Genomic DNA, 5,148 nt, shown 5'->3' with positions numbered 1-5,148 from the left:
GTGGGGAAATAAGATGCTGATGATAGAAAGATAGACAGTTATACAACTCAACACATTTATAGATAGATTATGTTGATAGATAGATAGGAAAACATATGTGAAATCTTGCAGCATTCATATATTACACAAGCCCTGGGAGGGAAGGGGGGGGGGGGGCATTCCATTAGAATTCTAATTTATTTATCTTCAATACCGCCCTTTCTTTCAGTTCACGCCAAGTCATCTCTATCTCTTCAACATCATTTCTCTCTTATATCTTTTTCAATATCACAACATCATTTCTCCCTTATCTCTTCTTCCATATTAGATCTCATTATCTCTCCTTTTCTACATCTTAATTTCCCCCCTTTTTGACTCCCTGTCCTAGTATCTAGTTCTGCTCTCATTTTAAGCAAACCCTGTCCCTTTCTCTAAGCCTCTTGATATAAACTCTCACGTTAGGCGTGTAATAAATACAGTTGAACATCCCTAGCGGAATTACGGTCTTTATACCTAACTGCGCTAATCCTTAACTACGCAAAACTTGTAATATGACTAAACTAGCTACTTATTGTGATTAGCTTAACTACGATGATATATATCTGAGTAAACCCTGTAATTATGTATATTAAACTCAACATGTAATCTAGATTTCAAAATACACATTAGTGGCAAGACACTCCGCTTTGATTACGGTGTTAGAGTAATTTGGTTCTCGTTGAAACATACAAGTTTAGATCGTGCCCATTGGTTTGGGATTGATAGATTACTAGCTTGTGTCTGTATTGACAATCAGAGCTGACGAGATCATGTCCAGTGGTTTGGTATTGATAGACTGCTAGCTTGTGTCTGTATTGACAATCAGAGCTGACAAGATCATGTCCAATGGTTTGGCATTGATAGACTACTAGCTTGTGTCTGTGTTGACATTCATAGCTGAGGAGATCGTGCCCAGTGGTTTGGTATTGATAGACTACTAGCTTGTGTACATGTTGACACTAATAGCTGACAAGATCGTGTCCAGTGGTTTGGCATTGATAGACTACTAGCTTGTGTCCGTGTTAACATTCATAGCTGAGGAGATCGTGCCCAGTGGTTTGGTATTGATAGACTACTAGCTTGTGTCCGGTCGAGAATTTATTAAATGTTTCTACTTGGTTTCTCATATTTCAAAAAAATCATCACATAATTGTGAAAATTACGGCTTTTTCGAGCTTAAAATAGAAAAAATAATTTTTTTTCTTTGCTTCTCATTTAAAAACCCTTAAAGATATATGCTGATCAAAATGTTGAACTTGTTTATCATGACTTCAAGATAATTAACAAACATTTTGAAAGTGCTAGCACTAAAGATGACCATGGGAGAAGCTGAAATGTGTTTTATGTACATATTTCTTCATACACATAAAGCTATATAACCTAAAAATCAAGCTAAATATTTGCTTTTACATTTTTTTTTCTTAGATGTACACATTAGATTTAGTTCTCGATGTGAATTAACCAATATTTGGTCAAAGAAAAACATCAAATGATCAGATTTTTTGTACAATTTGATCCAAAAGACCTAATGCAAAAATATCAGAATATCAAATGCCGAATGATCAAAAATCTCGTCTCCTCTTTGTTTTTTGTTGTTGACATTTAACCGGTTTTGAGATGAACAATGCAGTAGGATCCGTTATTATGATTTTATTCTGACTTTTTTACATTTCTAGCTGTTAGACCTAATTGAAACGTACTGCGTTTGTACTCCATACTTAGGAATTTCATCATTAGGCATTTTACATTTTGATATTTTTGCAGACCTAATATTTGAGTAGTGTTTACATAAAAAATGTTTTTAAAATGTATTTGAAACTATTATACTTTTTATTGAAATCTAATTAGCCAAATATAAAGAGGTTTGATGAAAATTCCAACTCTGTTTAAATATTGTTTATAAAGCTGTAGGTGCAGGAAAACCCAAAGTTTCCATCAGATGGACTAGGAAGGAATAAATCAATAATTTAAAAAATATATTTGTGAAAGTTAAGATTTATTTACAAATGAATTGAGTCTTTGAAATAAAATCAAACTTTTTTATTTCTTTATCTTTACAACCCAATGTTGTAGACCTCAGATATTTCAAATTAGGAAATCTTTTAGATCAAATAATCTAAGTTTAATCAGGATGCAAATATAACGGAATAAGAAAATTTTAGTTTGTGACAGAGACTCACAACCTTTTATAGAAATATAACTGAACATTTCTCTCGTGGAAACTGTTTTATATTTCTAGTTTATATGTGTTTTTTTTCCTGGTTCATATTTGTGGAAGAACAATACGTTCAAAGAATTTCACTCATATACAAACTTTATGCAAATATTCATTCGAATATTTATGAAATTAATTATTTTTCGTTTTGTTTTAATAATTGGTTTCTTTGTCGAGGTAAATATGATTATATAATTATTAATTTTTTTAGTTTTTAAGCAAATTGATTTATTCCTAAGTTGGTATGAATTGGAGAGAAAGTAAAGTGTGTGATGCTGCCTCTTGGATACAACTGTTTTTCCTTGCAGATCCCTCTCTTCATATCTAGTCTGGCTCATGATATCCTAGATAATTATCAAATCACTCTCTTCATATCTAGTCTGGCTCATGATATCCTAGATAATTATCAGATCTCTTCATCTCTAGTCTGGTTCATGATATCCTAGATAATTATCAGACCACTCTCTTCATATCTAGTCTGGCTCATGATATCCTAGATAATTATCAGATCCCTCTCTTCATATCTAGTCTGGTTCATAATATCCTAGATAATTATCAGATCACTCTCTTCATATCTAGTCTGGCTCATAATATCCTAGATAATTATCAGATCCCTCTCTTCATATCTAGTCTGGTTCATGATATCCTAGATAATTATCAGATCTCCCTCTTCATATCTAGTCTGGCTCATGATATCCTGGATAATTATCAGATCTCTTCATAACTAGTCTGGCTTATGATATCCTAGATAATTATCAGATCTCTTCATATCTAGTCTGGCTCATGATATCCTAGATAATTATCAGATCCCTCTCTTCATATCTAGTCTTACTCATGATATCCTAGATAATTATCAGATCACTCTCTTCATATCTAGTCTGGTTCATGATATCCTAGATAATTATCAGATCTCTTCATATCTAGTCTGGTTCATGATATCCTAGATAATTATCAGATCTCTTCATATCTAGTCTAGCTCATGATATCCTAGATAATTATCAGATCTCTTCATATCTAGTCTGACTCATGATATCCGAGATAATTATCAGATCTCTTCATATCTAGTCTGGCTCATGATATCCTAGATAATTATCAGATCTCTTCATATCTAGTCTTACTCATGATATCCTAGATAATTATCAGATCTCTTCATAACTAGTCTGGCTTATGATATCCTAGATAATTATCAGATCCCTCTCTTCATATCTAGTCTGGCTCATGATATCCTAGATAATTATCAGATTAGTCTCTTCATATCTAGTCTGGCTCATGATATCCTAGATAATTATCAGATATTCATATCTAGTCTGGTTCATGATATCCTAGATAATTATCAGATCTCTTCATATCTAGTCTGGCTCATGATATCCTAGATAATTATCAGATCTCTTCATATCTAGTCTGGCTCATGATATCCTAGATAATTATCAGATCCCTCTCTTCATATCCAGTCTGGCTCATGATATCCTAGATAATTATCAGATATTCATATCTAGTCTGGTTCATGATATCCTAGATAATTATCAGATCTCTTCATCTCTAGTCTGGCTCATGATATCCTAGATAATTATCAGATCACTCTCATCATATCTAGTCTGGTTCATGATATCCTAGATTCAGATCACTTTCTTCAAATCTAGTCTGGCTTATGATATCCTAGATAATTATCAGATCACTATCTTTATATCTAGTCTGACTTATGATATCCTGGATAATTATCAGATCTCTTCATATCTAGTCTGATTCATGATTTCCTAGATAATTATCAGATCACTCTCTTCATATCTAGTCTGACTCATGATATCCTAGATAATTATCAGATCTCTTCATATCTAGTCTGGCTCATGATATCCTAGATAATTATCAGATCACTTTCTTTATATCTAGTCTGGCTCATAATATCCTAGATAAATATCAGATCACTCTCTTCATATCTAGTCTGGCTCATGATATCCTAGATAATTATCAGATCACTCTCTTCATATCTAGTCTGGTTCATGATATCCTAGATAATTATCAGATCTCTTCATATCTAGTCTGGTTCATGATATCCTAGATAATTATCAGATCACTCTCTTCATATCTAGTCTGGTTCATGATATCCTAGATACAGATCACTCTCTTCATATCTAGTCTGGCTCATGATATCCTAGATAATTATCAGATCACTATCTTCATATCGAGTCTGACTCATCATATCCTAGATAATTATCAGATCTCTTCATATCTAGTCTGATTCATGATTTCTTAGATAATTATCAGATCACTCTCTTCATATCTAGTCTGACTCATGATATCCTAGATAATTATTAGACCTAGGAAATAAATTATTTCTTAGAAACAACCTGCTAGGCAGCCCTCTTGCGCTGCACAACCAGCCTGTAGGGACGAGTGCCGAAGAGGATTTCAAAGATCGATTTGGCGCTCTTACTTGGAAATTATAAATCACACAAAAGTCTGATAAGTCTCAAAATATCTCTAATCTCTACCAAACTACCATATCTAACCAGACACTCCTTCAAGATCACAGAAAATATATATTTATATTCTACCTGTAAGAAATCCTTGTCTCCAGTATATGAGGAGCATCTCCTGGATTCACACAGTGGGCTCAGGTTGAAATATTGACAAGTTAGAGCTACTCTAGAACCCTCAGGAGCACTAAAGAGGGTTCATGTTAATAAATACGTAGAGGATTTCTATTCTAAATAAACAGTCGTTTTTAACCTTAGTTTGTGGCATTAATTAAATACAACCTAATTTAAGCAATATTTTCTTGTGAATAAAATGATCACAAAATGGCCTAATTCTGAACGAAATTTTTAAATTAAAACAAGACGTTAATCAATATGTTGCTGACCAAATGTGCTTTATCAAGTTTTTATTCACATTTTTTTCCACGGGCAACGCCGGGC

General features: G+C 33.0%; 1 long non-coding RNA gene across 1 annotated transcript; it reads right to left on the bottom strand.

Annotated features, from left to right (window-relative positions):
- Window positions 1-2,533: 2,533 nt before the first annotated feature.
- Window positions 2,534-4,890, bottom strand: LOC111704191 (uncharacterized). The gene is made up of 2 exons (XR_002765776.1): window positions 4,786-4,890; window positions 2,534-2,577 (listed from the first exon to the last, which is right to left on the bottom strand). It is a non-coding gene; the product is annotated as an uncharacterized LOC111704191 (long non-coding RNA).
- Between the last annotated feature and the right edge of the window lie 258 nt (window positions 4,891-5,148).

The sequence above is a fragment of the Eurytemora carolleeae genome, unplaced genomic scaffold (genome assembly GCF_000591075.1).
Source record: "Eurytemora carolleeae unplaced genomic scaffold, Eaff_2.0 scaffold383, whole genome shotgun sequence".
NCBI classification, from domain to species: domain Eukaryota; kingdom Metazoa; phylum Arthropoda; class Copepoda; order Calanoida; family Temoridae; genus Eurytemora; species Eurytemora carolleeae.
The sequence above is the reverse complement of the archived record's forward strand: the minus strand, read 5'-3'. Positions and strand labels throughout refer to the sequence as shown.